Genomic DNA, 19047 nt, shown 5'->3' with positions numbered 1-19047 from the left:
AATGTGGAAAGTTGTGATGTCTTGGATAAGACAAAGACCAACTAGGACCAATTTATGAAGTGTTTTGATAAAAGCTACACTAACTCTTGAATATTTGTTTGTCAAGAAATGGTTATTGACAAGAGAACCTTATATGTCAAGGAGTCAGTGGGAGTCTTAATTGTCTTGAAAGGTTCAAGAACAAATCAAATAAACCTTATCGATCATCACAAGCACACAAGTTGAGGTTTACAACCTATCGTGATGACATCATTTTGTTTCTGTGCCAATCCAATCAAGTTAATTATGCATGAGAGTTCTATGAGTTCTCATTTTGAACGCATAAAAGGAAAAACACCTTAATCAATGAAAGGTACATTGATAAGAAAAGGTGAGCTGCTTAACTACTTGGAAGACATGGTGGGCAGCTATGCTACCATAAGGCAAGAAATCAAGATTAAGAAAGCTCGGTCCATATGAGTTTGAATTTGTCGTAAACTTTAGTTTTAACAAATTCACATGGATAAGAACACATACACCGCTCAAATCTAAGTGTCATAAGATTTCCTCCTTCATGAAAATGATTGTGAAGAAATGCTTTCACTAAGAGAGATTTTAAGAAGATAGTGATTGTAAAATTGCATTCTCAAATTCAATCATGGTTACAGCATCCCTTTCCATAATTTGAATTTGAGGTTTGGCAATTAGTCTTAATTGTTTAGACACACATATGAACTATCGAAGGAAAATGTGTATAAGTTCAAGAAACCTTGATAAAAGATTATCAAAGCACTAAGTATTAGAAACATGAACTTAAGAAATTCAATAAGCGTTGTTTTTCTGAAAGTTAAGATGTTTATGAATACATGTCGAAGCTAGTGGGAGCATAAGTGTTATTTTTTATAATAATTAAGGAAAATAGTGGGAGCATAAAATTTATGATTGTATGATTATTAAGGAAAGTATTGCAAGGTTAGCAATATTAATTATAGAAAACAAGAGTCATACTTTACAAAGTCGCAATTGTTGAAGAATTGTTTTGCTATAATTAAGGGAGGGAATATTATGCTTCATTTCAAATCTAAAGGCTTAGGTTGTGGAATGTTAATAAAATTTAGTCAAAGGTACATAGTGTGTTCTTAAAATTTCGATTATGATTACGGCATCCCTCTTCACAATTCGAATTTTGACAACATAGCAAATAAAACATTATGCGTCGTGTCCCATACGCTTCGGGTATAGGATCGATTGCAAATGCTTTAATGTTTGACCATTCTAAAATTTTCCAAATGTCGAGCGCATTTAGAGGGAAAAGGGACTAGAATTGGTTTTGACTAAAATAATTAAACAACTATCAAAGGACAATCCAAGTTCGACGATGATTGGTCGCTTGTGAGTAGTTGGAAGTATAGTATTGGAAAATATGGAAATGTTTCCATATTGGATGGACCATATCGATATCATTACGAATAGATAAGATTCTATTAAGAATGAGTTGTCATATGGAACATATGGAAGTGTGTCCATATTGGGAATTGAATATTGAGAAATCTATGACTAGATTAGAAACTTCTATGCAAAAGGATGTTCAAAGAATGTACTTTGAGTGAGAGACATCACGTCTATGGAATTGTCTTGTAACAATCTCCGATAGAGGACTTTGTAATATCATTGGCAATAGTCTTTGTGACTTTGGTGCAGTGACATTACGAAAGGATAGTTGCATGGAATGTTAGAATCTAGCATATTCTATAAGTGGCAAGAATTTGATATTCTTAAACTTATGATAAATGGATTTGGAGTTGTGAAATGAGAATGATTGGAAATGTGTTCAATGTGATCTATTTCACAAAGTAAGAACCATAGGTAAACATTGTGTGCATGCTAGGAGCATGGGACAAGTGTAATAATTCAAGTAAGAAGTTGATTACCCGAAACGACAAATAATGAGTAATCAATATGGTGATAAATAAAAGGCGTTTTATTTATACTCAAAGGTTTGAGGTCATATGGGATTAGTATTATTCTTGTGTTTCACTTTGCATGTTTTGACTTCCAGAATAATTGAGTTTATTAAGAATAATCGAATTATTCAAACGGGCCACAGTCGTTCATATGTTGGAAGTAGATATGAATGAAGACTGTCATGAATTGGTGTGTGGATTGTCTAAAAGAGTATTAGACATAAGCAAATGTTTGCTGCAACGTTCATGAGTGCTTATGAATATGATTTGAGCATTGGATTAGACCCACGCTCACTTGGATCACTCCATGGATTGTATCACGAGTGATTGGTGAGACGATAACATCTTATATTCTTGAAACCGAGATGTGTGAGTTGTATCTTGCAAATCGGTTGCACATTGATAATATGTAAACGCACTAGTAACTTGGTGTTATAAAACATATTGTTGTGTGTGATTCGGTGTGTGAGTGCAAGCGAGCATTGTATCAAAGTTTATCCGTTCCTTTTATTCAAAGTAGGATAAAAGCGATATCTTTGGGCCCCTCGATGGTTTAGTGATGACAAACGTAAATGCTCGGTCGGGCTAGGGCTAATTTGATTTGTTCAATTAGTCAGTCGTCATAAATCGGGAATCGAGATATAGTACAAAGAGAATGATTTGAAATCATATCTCATATGATATCTAGAATGGAGGAATATATGATCCCTTATCTAAGGACACGCGTATTTGATATGATCAGAGTTGACAGCGGCTTTGGAAAGCTACGATTGCAGATCGGGATCTGAAGTCATACGCAGAATAGTTATTAGACTTATCCAAGTGGGAGACTGTTGGATTAGTGTCTAAGTCCATAACTATTTTGGTATGTACTTGATCCGATGGTGCATGGTCCTTTTGGGTTGCCTTCACCAAAGCAACTTGATTGGAGAAATAAATAAAGAGAGAGAGGTTATTATGATTTATTAATATGTTATAAGAATAATATATTAAAGTAGAAATCATATTTGTTTAATTAATATTGGTCAATAATTAATTAAGAATTAATTTTGTGATCAAGTGTAATTAATTAAACTAGAGGGGCTGATTTGTAATTATGTGATAGTTACAAAATAAGGTAAGGATTATCTTATATATGGTGAACGAATTTGAGGTGTAAATCCCTTAGAATTCGAGTATGATAAGGATTCAAGGATTATCTTATTGGTTGCTTGGTGGATAAGCAACTAGATAAGGATAATGACTGAAACCCTATCTCTACACCTATATAAACACCCCTAGGGTCATGAATTCGTGTATCCCTTCCCAAGAAGTCTTAGAGACGAATTCTAACCTCCCTCCTCTCTCTTTATACCTTCTCCACTTGCTTATGGTGTTTGTAAGCCATTAGAGGAGTGACACTTGTGACTCTCAACTTTCCAAGGTCAATTCAAGGAGGAATTAGATTGTTATTGCTATATAACAATCAAGGTATGTTCTTAAACCTAGTTACATGTGAATTCTGATTTCCATATGCTAGAATTAGGGTTTATAGTCTTGGATTCAAAGCATGTACAATAGAGAAACCTAGATCCGAGCTTTAGGGTTTGTATGAGCACATAGGATGTCTTATGACCAAAACCCATCACTAACATCCCCTTCAGTATCTTTCAACCGGTAACTGGGAACTAACCTCCCCTTTGGTGTCTTTCAATCGGTAACCGGGGACTATTTCACCCCCTAATACTACTAACACATATCAGGCACAATAGGCATGTGAAGTACAATAATCACATCAAGCGTAGTAAACATGTCACATATCAATCCTAGATAATTGTCATAAAGACAATCATCTATCCAACACTCTTACTTGTGGGCCGGCATTGTGGCCGTAGACCCACCCCTACTAGGAGGAAACTCACCTCGAAGTCGTGTAGTGTCTGAACTAATCTCGGTGTGGCAATCGACTCTCCCCATCTCCTCAATCCCTACACGACAACTCTTCTAAGTTATGAACTCATACCCGTAACCCTTACAAGGGTCACTCAGTCCAATCCAAAGTCAAAGTTTAACTCCATGGTCAAAGTCAACATCTGGTCGACTCGACTCGCCGAGTGAGCCCGTCAACTCGTCGAGTCCCCCTATCCACAAAATGTCATAATCCCGTCCCTACTCGTCGAGTCTAGCAAGAGCTCGACGAGTTCACCTTCAACAACACATCAGATAATCTTCAACCGACTCATCGAGTTCGTCCTTGAACTCGCCAAGTTCATCTGCATTCATAAGAAGATGTTCAGTCTATGACTCGCTGAGTTCCCTTTAAACTCGTCGAGTCCGTCTTCATGTGGCTGGGACATTGCCTTGAACACGTCGATTATGTTCATCCACTCGCCAAGTCCTATGATTTCCAGGTCCCTAGTGAACTTAAACAACCGGGGAAACCTTCGATCTTAACAACTGGTCCAAAACAGAAGGATTTGGTGGAAAATGCACCCCGACTCGCCGAGTCCCAAGAACGACTCGCCGGGTCCCTCTATATCCAAAACTGTACATTCGATTATAATGGCTCTTAACATGTCAAAACCATAGATCTGGCCTCCTAGGGTCCATTTTATACGTAAACCTTCAAATTTGAGGTACATGCATGGGGGTCTTTGGCTCAAAATCCACAAAAAGAAGTCTACAAGATGCATGGGTCTCCCATGGCCATAAAGTTGGCACCTTTATGTCATGGAAACCCTTAATGGTTCCAGATCTGAAGTCGTTATCCCAAAATCGTGGTTGCATCCAAGAATGGTTCCAAAATGGCTTCCAAAAACCCTAAATTACTCCAAGAGAGTATCTAATGAAAGGAGAAGCAAGTTTTGGACTTGTTACCTCCAATAAACAGGAAATGAAGCAAAATCTCTGGATCTCCTTGCTCCTTCTGAAATCCCAAGCTCCTTCTTCTTCCCTTCAACCTTCTATCTTGCACAAGATGGCACAAAGATCTCAAAATCACTCAAAACGGCTAGGGCTTTGTGGGGATGGTCTGGGGGGTGTTGGAGGCTGCAAAAGGGACCTCTTAAAGTGTTTAAATAGGGTGAAAACCTTAAATATTAGGGTTTTGTCCAGACAGCTCCTACTCGTCGAGTCGGTCGCCCGATTCGTCGAGTAGGTCACTTAAAATCTGCGCTAAAGGTCGACTCTACTCGACGAGTTGGGCCTTCAACTCGCCGAGTCCCAGGGTAAAATGTAATAATACTTAAAATTAAATACATACCAGGAACCGGGTATTACAATTAGGGTTGTTCACTGTTCGGATAAAACCGAATTATCCAATTGGACAATTTGGATTGGACTATTTTGTTCGGATATTCAGATTTTTGGATTGGTTTTCAACAAAACCGAATTATTATTTTGGATTGGTTTTGGTTTATAAAATAAGAACCGAATAGTCCAAAAAAACCGAATAAATATTTATTATTTATCTATTTATAATATATATCTATAGTTATTTATAAATTTTGTAATTTATTTTTTCAAATAGGTTCAAAACATTTCACCCGATAAAAAAAACATTAATATGCATTTTCTCTCAAAAGTTTTATATCTATAAAATATTTAACTATAATATATCTTCTTATTAGTTGTTTATAAATTTCAAATCACAACTAAATAATTTGTTTTTGCTTCTTGTGTAAAATTGGGTAATATTATAATTATATGTCGTGTTAAAATGTTTCGGTTTTTGAAAACCGAATTATAAAAATCGATCCAACCGAATTGTAATTGGTTCGGATCGGATCGGATTTGAATTTAGTTTGGACTATTCAGATTCATGTTTTGAAAATCGAAATCAATTTGGATTCACTTGATTGGATCGGATCAAATTGATCCATCCAAACGAACACCCCTAGTTACAATAATGTACTTCTGTTTATTATTAGTTTAATCAATATTAAGTATTATCAACAAACTACTTAACTTTTAAAGCTTAATAGTAATGTATTTTTGTTTATAATCAATTTTATTCATAATAACAACATAAAATTTAACTTTTAAACCATAATAGCAATGTACTTTTTTTAATTATCAATTTAATCCATAATAACCACATACTACTTCTCTTTTAAACCATACTAGCAATGTACTTTTATTTATTATCAATTTAATCAATATTAACAACAAACTACCTAACTTATAAACCATAATAGCGATGTACTTTTCTTTTAATCAATTTTATCTATAATAACAACATACTACCTAACTTTTAAACCATAATAGCAATGTATTTTTGTTTATTATCAATTTAATCCATAATTACAACATACGACTTAACTTTTAAACCATAATAGCAATGTATTTTTGTTTATTATCAATTTAATTAATATTAACAACAAGCTACCTAACTTTTAAACTATAAAAGCATTGTACTCTTGGTTTTAATCAATTTTATCCATAATAACAACATACTACTTAACTTTTAAACCATAACAACATACCTCTTGTTGTGTGTTGTCTGATTGGGTAGATTGTGGACTAGGTAGACTAGGAAGACGGTGTCCCAAAAACCACAAACTTAACATCTTATGCTCATATACTGTAGGTAGCACCCTTCTTTTTTCCTGCTTTTCTTCGAAGATGGATTTCAGCCGATACCTCTACATCATCCTTGTGGTTTACTGGATCTTCACTATATTTGTTTAGTAACCCCTGCAAATATGCATCCTATAATTTACCAAAACAACACCTCTGTCATATACAAAAATATTTGAGATAGTCAATATATAAAAATGATAAAGATAAGTTACTTTTGCTTCTTTGGCGGTCTATGAACAATATTCCATATTTTCACGATCATCGTGAAAGTATCTTTTCTTTAAATCAGCAGTACCATGTGTCTTGATGAATAGATCAAAAAATATAGAATCATTACCTAGCTCTGCTTTCTACATAAAATTAAGTACAAGGTATAATTTACGTAGTCAGTTTTAAAACAAAACAAGAATAATAAAATTTATAGTTATGATACTTACTAATTTACAATGGTGCTTGGCGTATCCTATGCTACCAGTAGTGTGCCTTGATGTCGCCCCATTATTAGAATCACGGGTGTTATAATTCGTGATTGCTTTTGCCACTTTCTTTGTGCTCCAATGTTGTTAAAACAAAAATATGTGTATGATAATATAATAGGAAATAAAAACTCAACAAAATAAACAATAATGTATTGTATCCCTTACGTCACACAAATGTGGCCACACAGTCTCCGATATACGGGATACGGTGATTATGCATCCCATGATAGTATTGACTTGGTTATGCATCACAGGATAATATTGACTAAAATCTTTGGGGATGGGTAACCAACATCTCGTATCATATTGCTAGATAGCTTCCCTAAATCCCTCATCATGTCTTTATATCTATCCCCGATGACATTTTTGAATGCCGTATATACGTCTTCATGCTCTTTTGGGTACCATCTATACTTGATATGTAAAGAATAAAAAGTAAATTTAAAAATACAAACTAAATACAAATGAGTATAAGATACAATAATAAATATTTAATATATTACCCTAAAACAAGCGAACATTCGTCTAAGAGTCGTATCTGAGATGTCACTAAATCGAGGTCACGCCTCATACATATTCTCCTAACAGAGAAATGATATTAATATGTAAGTATAGAATAAGTAATAGATATATTCATTCTATATAAGCTATGTATACGGAATATTGTTTGGATGTCACTAAATCAAGGTCCCCCAAATAGCTGTTCTAACTTTTGACATTGTGTTTTTTCAATATTTATGTTTACCTACGGATTTGCGACTACCAGAATAAAATATATTTACTTGTTGATCGGTAATCACCAACAAATTTGTAACTTGTTAGGACGTCCGATAGATCTGTTGGTATTTTCCGACGGAATGATTCTATTGGTATTTCACTTTTTTTTTAGTAGTTCTTTCTCTCCTAGATTGCTATACCAAAATTTTGTTGATTATTGATTTTATTGTTTGTTTGGTTGCTTTTGACATTGTTATCTTATTGTTTTGGCATTCTATTTGTTTCCTTTCGGTTGTTGGGACGATACCAACTATTTTAGGGATCAAGGGTTTGGGTAATGTGGTGATAACTTTTGTTATGGTTTGGACATTTTCCTTAAACCTAATCGAAAATTCCTGCAAAACATATGCTAAACAACTTAGGAAACAAAAAGGATTGCACATGTATCATTTCATGTCTCATATATATACATAAAAACTCTTTACAAGCATTAATTTGACTAGGATATAATCTCAAATCTCCAACAAACATACTACCAAAATTTCCTAAATCTCATACTAAATAATAAACTAACCAAAACTCCCAAGAACTGTTGTGAGTTGGTGATGACTAATGAGGGTTCTTGAGTTTTTAGAATTTCGAATACCATCAGTTGTTTTGCTGATCACGGCCTAGCAAAACTTCTTTGCCTTAGAAAAGGTGAAAGTTTCTTTGAAATTGTTGATTTACAGAGTGTGTGTAACTTGTAGTTATCTAAACCACCTCCATAGCTTTTGTTATTAGTTTTCATCTTCCTCATCCTGGTGTACGGATTCTTTAGTTTCTTTGGTAGGTCCTCTATGCTCACCACTTTTGCAAGAGATGTAAATGATTCTGATTTCCCGTGATAAAACTGTGATAACCCTCTTCTGGAAACAAAAAACAAACCCAGTTTAATATACAGATTCTTGATCAAAACTACAAAACAAAAACTCAAATTTCAAATAGTTTTGTTCAGAAACTTACTTGATAGGTAACTCGGACATAAGGCTCGATAAATCAAGTAGAGAAGATCCATTTGAGTTAACTGAAGATGAAGATGAAGCATCGTCTGTTGTATCTAATGAAGAACATGAAAAAATTGATGATGATCCATTTGAGATTGTTGAAGCTCCTTCAAAGGATTCGTGATCCGACTTTTCCATGAAACCCCAGGTATGTTCAGGATGATTATCTTGAAAGATTTTATTTTTGAAATCACCCATTTTTTCCATCAAAAGATAAGATGATAAACTGAATGAAGAAAAATGAAGAAAGTTTCAATTTTGATGAGTTTTCTTAACGAATGGCCAAGAATAAAGGGTTTGACGAATTGTGGTATATGGGTTATGGAAGCTTTCTGTGGGAACACCTTATATACAAGAAGGGTTTATGGTCAGCTTTAACACGTGGCAAGCATCTGTTGGGACTAGCGAATAGCTTTTAGTACCTTACCAATTCTACCCACTTGCCCGAATTCCATTACTAGATATGGATGTAGCTTTTTCAAAATAAATCAATAATATACAATTATCCTAGTACCCTTTTTAATAATTCAATGCGCTTTTTAATTGATCAGGACATCAAAAAACAACAAAGCATTTATCTAAATATTAAATAATTTTTAAATCATGAATTTTTCAGAAAACAGTAATACCATTTTCATTATATATATATATATATATATATATATATATATATATATATATATATATATATATATATATATATATATATATATATATATATATATATGTTTGTGAGAATATATAATATGTATGTAGAGTCCTCTCATTGATTTTGATGGTAAATATTAATTAAAATAACCAATAAATATAACTTTTTTTCATATAAAGTCAAATTCATAATATTACGATAAGTCGATAAATGTTATAAAAACGATAATATATATATATATATATATATATATATATATATATATATATATATATATATATATATATATATAAGAGTTATATAAATTATGATATTTTTTTGAAGCAAAATTGGTACCAATTCATACATAGTTTCCTTTATGACATTGGAGTTGATTAATCATTTAAATATCTTTGTTCAATTAAATATATACAAATACATGTATTATACATGTATTGTAAAAAAAAATAGGCCTCTTTCTGACATTCGCCATGGTCAGTCATCCAAGTCGCACTCTTTTAGAGAAGCTCATGCATGTACAAATGTGTGTGCGCATGTATACATTTATATGAATGTATAGTTGTATACATATATCTACAAAAATACATAAGTTAATACATATTTTCTTCTCATAGTTAAATAGCCCTTTGTTTGTACTTTGTATATATAAAGAAATGCTAAAGTTGCCTGATTACACTATTAAAGAATGCATATTCCGTATGTAATTAAATCTTTTGAATTATGATTTTAGGTTAAAAAATCAATGTTTCTCGTATATCATATCACAAGATAAAATTCAATAAATTGCTGAAAACGAATATTTAAAAAGAGAAAAGGGAAAAATTATTTAGTTGGAGATGAGAGAAGGATGGGTCGTTATCTTGAGTTCCAGGGGCGGGATTTGACCAACCAAAAAGCGTGTCGTTGATAACGGGGATGAGTGGATAAGCTCGAAATTCTTTATTTTCCTCAAATTTCATGCATATCCTTTTGCATCCCATTATTTATTATTATTATTATTATTATTATTATTATTATTATATTGAATAAAATTTCTTTAAGAATATCGGTGTAATCAAAAGACCTACTTCGCAGCAACCAACATTGATAAATTTTGAAAGTTAATTAGTGTTGGATAACAAATCGAAAAAAAATTTAGTTAAAACATATAAATCTTTTCATTTGGTGGATTTGGTCAATTTGTTTGACAACAAATTGTTTTGTCTACTTTTTCTTATACTAAGTACTATATTATTGTTCAAAAACTATATCACTAATTAATAATCTAATATTTTAAATAAGAAAATTATAAACTTCTACATATAGTAAAAAAAATCGAACATCTCCGACATGTTTAACCCGCTTAATAAGTTATTTTAGCTAAAACATTTTATATTGAATAATTATTAATTAAACTAATCAAAACTATTACTTCTTACTTTTATCTTCATCTTCATATATTATATATGTGGTACGTAGCTTATTATAAAGCATAACGTGGAATAGCACATATTTGCATATTCTTACCTACCTAACAGTATTCTTTGTCGGTGTAATCTCGATATTATTTTATTTAAGTTTTTTGGTTTAGAAGAGAATTACATGTTATAATATATATCAAAACAATAATGTTACTGGTATTATTTTCTTCAAATTGTAATATACATAATCATTTTATCTGAATTATTAAGGGTTAAAACAATCATAATTGTTAACGTACATTATTCTCCTATTCCTATACTTCAAAATATATTTTGTAATCATTTGTAATTAGTATCTTTTCTTTCATAAGAACACTTCTAATGATTAGTTACCCTCACAGTAAATTATAGTTTTTCATTTTCAATCAAATCTTTGAAAATTTGACAAGATCCATAAATATGATTTAAAAAAAATTACACTCGACATCTTTAGTCCATTTTAAAAGACAATTTTACCCTTACTTTTAGATTTTTGTTAGTAAATTATAGTTTTGGTCCCTATGGTTTGGTTAAATTTTCACTTTTAGTCAAATCTTTGAAAATTTGACAAGATGCATACATATGATTTAAAACAATTACACTACACATCCCTAGTGCATTTAAAAAAACAATTTTACCCTTACTTTTACATTTTTGTTTTCCTTATATATATATATATATATATATATATATATATATATATATATATATATATATATATATATATATATATATATATATATATATATATATATATATATATTTGAAATTTTATTTGAATATATTTTTTTTAATGTTTTTTATATTTTATTCATTTACATGTTTTTGACGTTTTTTTTTAATAATTTTTCTACTATCTTTTATGTTTTGTTCGAACATATTTTTAATGACTTTTTGATCTTTTGTTTATTTATATTTTGTAAAGTTGTTTATAAATACTTTTGCATAAAAAAAATATAAAAAAAAATTGTTAAATGTGAATATGATTAACACATATTAAGTATAAAATTATTCATTTTAATAGGTTTATTGTATAGGCTAACCTGAATTCTAAACAAGTGTCAATGGCTTCGCATTTAGTTTTTTTAGTTTTAGAATTTTTTTTTTAAATTTTGTTCTGAATGGCAAATGTTAATCAAAATACATATAACTCAAAAACATGTGTAAATATTTGCGAGTTCTTTTTTTATTTTTAGAAATTTTGTTCGTTTTCGAGTTATATTGTTTCCAATTAATCATTATATAACTTGAAACCCGTTTACGAATTTTGGTTAACCTATATATATATATATATATATATATATATATATATATATATATATATATATATATATATATATATATATATTCACATTTAACAAACTTTTTACATTTTTTACCAAAAAATATAAACAAACAAAACGTCAAAAAAAAATTAAAATATATTCAAACAACACGTCAAAAACCTAGAAAAAATTATTCAACAGACAAAATTGCAAAAACGGTCCCTTTGATTGGCAAATTTATATACTTTTGGTCTAAAACGAAATGTTGGTGCACCATTGGTCCAATTTTGAATACCTTGTGCGATTTTGGACCCTATGATTGACATTTTTGTATGGTTTTTGTTCATATCCAACTTAAAAAGACGGATATGCCCTTATATTTCTTTTATTAATTTCCTTTTTAATTTCTATATTATTAAAAGAAAAAGAAATAACACCTACCCCACCCCTCTTACTCACATTTACCCCGACTCACTTATATTCTCTCTCTCTCTCTCTCTCTCTCTCTCTCTCTCTCTCTCTATATATATATATATATATATATATATATATATATATATATATATATATCACACACGCGCAGTAGCACCATCACCGGTCACCCTACTACCTATCGGCATTCATCGTTGTCACCTCCCTTCATCGCCACCGAGTCCGACACTGTCACCCATTACCATACATATCCTCACCGGCGACCATTATATCACCAGAACCGACGGAAAACCATATCCATGTTGTTAGAAGACCACCAACACCACCAGCAGGAGCTGTCATGGAAAGCCCCAAAAAATCCCACTTTTTTTCTCTTTACTCTATCTCCGATCACCATCTATACTAGAGGAGGTGTTGGCTCAACAACTAGAGATCCGATCTAATCATCGCCACACATTACCTCTGTCAAACCGATCTACAAGACCACTGCCACAAACCTCCTTCATCACTTCTCCCTCGCCCTTTCTCCTAGTTCTGCTCGGATTCTCTCAGATCCGTCTATAACCCCACCGGTGTCGTTTGTAGGGGATCGAGGAGGTGTTTCTCTAGGGTGGTGCATGAGGCTGAAACGGATGGCGATAGAGGATGTGGATGTGATGAATGTGGTTGTTTTAGGTGAGACAGGGGAGAGAGGACGGTGGATCTAAAGTCATTATCGGAGTTTTTTGTCCTCTTTTACAAATGTTCTTCCACCACCGAAGGCTCCATGTCCGATAGGTGATCCGATTTGGGTTTAATGTCTCTCGTCGTCTCTGTTGACCCGGTTCATTTAGCATGTCACCCACCTGTCAACGATTTTTGGTAGGTGATTCAATTTGGGTTTGAGCACCCCCTTGCTTCGATCTGAGCACGTCTTTCCGACGGGGGAGATGCGTGGAGAAAATAGGAGTTTTCTGGCAAGCGGATATATATATATATATATATATATATATATATATATATATATATATATTATTTGTTTTTTATTTGTTATAAAAACAAATTATATATATATATATAATAAATAAAATAAAATGCAAGCGAACAAATAAAAAACAAATTATATATATATATATATATATATATATATATATATTATTTGTTTTTTATTTGTTCGCTTGCATTTTATTTTATTTATTTATATTTTTTATTAGTTAGGTTTTATTTGACATTTTTTCGAATAGATTGCTTAATATATATATATATATATATATATATATATATATATATATATAAAAGAAAAATAAAAATATAAAAGTATGGGTAAAATGGTCTTTTTAAACGGACTAAGGATGTACAGTGCAATTTCTTTAAACCACGGAAATGCATCTTGTAAAAAAATTTCAAATGTTGGACTAAAATTATGTATCTGACCAAACCACAGGGACCAAAACTATAATTTACTCTTAACCTCATGATAACCTATTTTTTTGTCTATCAACTTTGTAGTGTTTTTTAAATTTATTAAAAAAAATTATAAAAAATATTTCCAAAGATTAAGCTTTTTAATTTCATTTGTAGCAACTCTAAGATATGAGGCATAGCCTCATGTTAACAGCGAATGATTAGTCAATGCGCGAAAGTTGGCTCGGAAACTCTCGTTAAGGAAGTTTCTTTTCTAAAAAAAACTAATTTACCATTTATCTATCTTGATTCTTTTACCTGTACCGTCCTAAAAATTACAAGAAAAGTTTTTCATTTTAAATAGTTTAACCAATAAAACGTAAAATCATTATGTGGAATTCATTTGTTTGAAAATCATAAGATTCATAGAGTTAAATTGCCAAAACAACAGAATCTAATATCGTCGATGCGTGTATATAGTCCCGTTGAGCTTTTCTCACGAACAACTTGCAAAATATTTAATCCCTAACTATAATCAAAAAGCTTAGTAAGTTTCCCGATATACCATATACTCCATTATATATACAATGCATACAAACAAGTCATCGGCTTTAGCTTTGATCTGTCAACTCTATTATCCACAAGCATACAACATACATACAATCATATGTATCATCTACTAGCACTTTGCCACTTTCTCTCAGCCACTACTACTATCGACTCTCAGTCGCCCTGCCATCATCAGCATCTCGTCGGAACCATATACATATTAAGGTCAAAGCTAATACTGACTACCGCCTCATGAATATGTAGAGTGAAAGGATTTGTGTTTGAATCAATCGATGTAAAGAAAGCAAGAAAGAACGCATAGATGTAAATAAGATCGATTTTCAGCTTAATTAGTTGTCTGGAACCATACGAAGAGTATGAGAGTACAATAATGTATATGCGAAAGTTCCTTACTCTAAGTCTATGTAATTACCCTATTTATAGGGTACTCACGGACCAAAAATTACAAGGTCTAAACATTACAGGCGAAACTCTAACATGCCTTGTAAATAGATAAAGATAACGAAAGTCCTTCAACTTTCGCTATTTACTGACGCTAACATAAAGACACTACATTCGACTCTTAGAACTACTTTCGACTCTACATTCTCTCCCTTTGTGGGAACAGTCGAATCTTCAAGCCAGTGTCTTCATTGTCTGTAACAATTCCTTTTTGATCTCCATATACTAAAGAAAGATTTTTCAAACCTCCGCCTTATCTTCATTATCGTTCTTCATGCAGTTATTGATGCGAAGTAAAATGTTCGAAAAATGAGAGTTCGTGTATCTCTCAATATCATCCGTTAAAGAGAAACTTTGTTAAATTTCCTCTTTTATTCTTTACCAAAAGGTTTATGTATTATGTAACACTTGGATTTGGGGTATGTTCCTTTTAGCTCTTTTATATTGAATTATTACATTTTGGTCCCTGGAGTAGTACGTAGGGCGTACCACATGGTACACTTATCATACTAGTTGAGAAGACAGTACGCGGGGCGTACCACATGGTACGCTTAGCGTACTAAGGTGGAGTTGGATCGCGAATGCAAGGCCTCGTGCGTTGGGCATATGAAGGTTATGCTTAGCGTACTCGAAGGTTAATGAAACCCTAATTTAAGGGTGTTGCATCCTATATAAAAACCTTAAGTCCCTAGGGTTGGCCTGTTTTCCAGCCTCCATTGTCGTAAAACCCTAAAATCAACCTTTAGCCTCCATTGTTTTGTTTTTGAGCTCTTGAGAAGATGTCAGTGTTTGTTTTCCTCAATTTGAAGATATTGAAGAAGGTTGAAGGTTCATAGCTTGGTAGGAAACTTATAGATCCACAATCATCACTCATTTATAATTTTGGTCCCTTTTGGGTTGGTTGATGAGTTAAGACGTTTGTGGGGCTTGTCCTTTTAGATCTGATCATGTTATGAGGTTCTTAAGCATAAATGTGCAAGCATTATGGGGTTTATGGTCTCATGCATGCATTGAGTCACCTATTAAGTCCTTCTTAGCTGTACGAGCTTCATTAAGCCATGCATGCACATAGAGTTAGCAAATTTACATGATAAATCAACTCAAGGAAGTCAAATCTAGGTTTTAGAGTAAAGTCTTAATGGATTAAGAGCTAGAAATGAGATTTGGTTAAATGGGTGAGTACGTTGGGCGTACAAGCACGTATGTGTTGTGTACAATCCCTAAAGTGTGTATGCTTAGTGTACAAGCTGAGTATGCCCCATGTACTCAGCTAGTTGGGCTTAGCAAATTGGATCTTCAGTTTGGGCCATTATTTTGGGATTAGGTGCTTATGGCCTTGTTGGGCCATCAAGTGTTGGGCTAATGCTTATTTTGGGTTCTTGGAAAAGGCCCATGAAAGGTGTTGGGCCCAATTTGGAAAATTAGGCCATGATTTGGGCCTTGGGTGGCTAATTAGGATTTGGGCCTCTTGGATTGTAAGTTTTGGCCTTAATCTTGGACCAAACTAGGTAAGGGGTAAAATAGTATTTTTACCCTATTTATGGACTGCTGGTTATGGATTTGAAACCCAATATTTATGGGATTTTATTTGGTATTGATAGCGCAGGGATTTGTCGGACCAGCAGCCAGATATCTTTCAGTGTGATTCAGCAGTTTGAGGTGAGTTTCCTCATTATGTTTAGTGGGTCCAAGGCACCAATATGGGCCCATGATTATGTTATGTTAGTATGCTAGTTGTCTGCATGACTCTTGCATGTGTTATGTACTTGTATGCTTATCAGGTGGGACCTAATGACCATTTTGTATGTTATGTATCTTTGTGATTCTTGCATGTGTATGTGTATATTTGATATATGTTATATGTATGCTGGGTGGGGCCCGATCTATATATCGAGGGGGCCTAATGTCGGGCGGGGCCCATTATGTGTTTATTAGGTATGGTATGTGGTATCTTGGGAACTCACTAAGATTTATGCTTACGGTTTCATTTTATGTTTCAGGTACTTCCAGTTCCAAAAGGAAGGGCTCAAGATGATTGCATGGCACACACACCACCTCGTTCCGCATTTTCTTGATTTACTCTGATATGATATGTTGATCGATACATTTGGTTATCTGGATTTTTATGTTGATGTATTTGGATATCGGTTTTATTAAATTAAAAATGAAATTTTCGAGTCTTATTTTTGGGACGTTACAAGTTAGTATCAGATTCTTAGTTTGAGGGATTCGTATATACTCTCGGGTGTGTCTGAACCCAAACTGATGTTTGGGTAAAGTTTTTCAAAAAGAAATGCAGTTTTAAGAAAATAGTTTTTCTAAGACAAGAAAGGGTGTGGTGCATGCAATCAACTGAGCTCCAATAAGTTTTCCCAAAATACCCATACATGTTATCTGATATGATTTGATCTGTAAATTTGTGAATCACATGCTAGTTAGGGCGAAGGATCTGCTTAGGTTTTGCATGATAAAATGCTGGGAGAGATGACTTTGTATGGCTATTATATGAGCTTGTGGACTTGCATGCTAGTACTGATCAGTCATTGATAGGATGGCCTGATTAGGTGAAGCTTGGTTCTGGTTACTTGATGCTCAAATGTTGCTTGCATTGTGCGTTTAGGAGTTCTTATTAGCTTCAACTAACTAGTAAGTGAATATGTTAAGTTACATATTATGGGAACTAAATAGTTATAGAAGGTTATGTTTTAACTCTATTGTGCAGCTCTTGTCTGAGTCCAACCATTGTAGTGTGAGACCTTTCATTCAAAGAATTATCTGGTTTTATTAGAGGAAGTTAGCGGGTGTTCCTTATGCAGCTGATATCAGAGAGTGGTGTTGGGTTTTCCCTAGGAAAACCTAGGATGAGATCTAGTGTTGGGAGCCTTATTTTGTTGAAGGTTATTCGTATGGGTATAGGGTGACTTAGCGGATTCAAGGCAATCCTTAAGGAAAGTAGCGATAGATGTGGAAGGTAGAATGGGCCCATACTATTGGAAGCAGAGGATTCGTACTCGAGTCAAGGAGGGTTGCGATAAAACCAGGAAGTTTGTATAGACTGTGATCCCTCAATGTATTCTGATGCCTATTTTGATGGTTTATATGATCTATTTTCAGTATGGTGACATTGCGAGGCAGGCCTGTTGGCAGTTCTGGTGCTGGAGAGGGCTCAGGCTCAGGTTTTGGAGTCGGTCAGATAGATGATCGAACTAGGGAGTTCATCTCATTTGAGATTACATGTTGTATTCTTGAGCAGACTCCTATGATCTTTGATACAGTCAAGGAGGGCATTCTAGAGATTTTGGATGAGCGGCTGAGCGCCTTTCGTTCTGAGATGGTGGCCTTGGTTAGGGCGCGCTCTTTGACCTTCAGGGAGTTCCGGGCATGTGGAGCTCTGGATTTTCATGGGTTGAAGGACCCAATAACTAGCATGAGGTGGCTAGCGGATGTTGCTAATGCCTTCCGCACTAGTAGTTGCCCCCGAGGGGCAAAGGTCGGTCTTGCCTCCTATCTTCTGAAGGACAGGGCACAAGATTGGTGGGAGGAGGTCGAGGCACAGTGGGCGATGAAGTTGTTGATTCGATGACCTTGGATGATTTTGTGACCAGGTTCAGGTTTGAGTTTGCACCAGTGATTGAGGTGCAGTGGTTGGCACGAGAGTTTTAGGATATCCGTCAGACTACTGAGACTTTGGATGAGATCACCACCATGTTCCAGGAGAGGGCACTTTTGGTTCCGCAGTATGTGGCAGATGAGGAGATAAGCTCCGTATAATGAGATTTTGATGAGTGATATTCGACAATTCGTGAGCCGATCCAGCTGTAAGATGCTATATGATATGATAGCGACAGCTATGGAGAGGGAGATTCTCCTGGAGATGGAGAAGAAGAGGAAGCCAGACTTTGTGTCGAATGATGAGGGTTCGGGCAAGAGGTTCAATGTATCTTATTCTAGATTAAGAGGCCATCATGGTCGTAGCCACAGTGGCAAGTGCGACAAGATGCACGAGGGAGTGTGCAGGGTCGGTGGTTCTAGCTACTTCAAGTGTGGCTGGACTAGTCATATTAGCAGAGATTTCACGGCTACCACCACCACCACCACCCCGGTATTTGATTTGATTTGATTT

The 19047-nt window shown here is 33.8% G+C and overlaps 1 long non-coding RNA gene across 1 annotated transcript; it reads right to left on the bottom strand.

Annotated features, from left to right (window-relative positions):
• Positions 1-6100: 6100 nt before the first annotated feature.
• Positions 6101-7888, bottom strand: LOC145054468 (uncharacterized). Its single transcript, XR_013684804.1, has 4 exons — positions 7486-7888; positions 6941-7390; positions 6716-6853; positions 6101-6632 (listed from the first exon to the last, which is right to left on the bottom strand). It is a non-coding gene; the product is annotated as an uncharacterized LOC145054468 (long non-coding RNA).
• Positions 7889-19047: the final 11159 nt, after the last annotated feature.

The sequence above is a fragment of the Lactuca serriola genome, chromosome 5, assembly GCF_051521515.1.
Source record: "Lactuca serriola cultivar US96UC23 chromosome 5, Lser_US96UC23_V15, whole genome shotgun sequence".
Lineage (NCBI taxonomy): Eukaryota > Viridiplantae > Streptophyta > Magnoliopsida > Asterales > Asteraceae > Lactuca > Lactuca serriola.
This window is presented reverse-complemented; position numbering and strand designations above follow the sequence as displayed.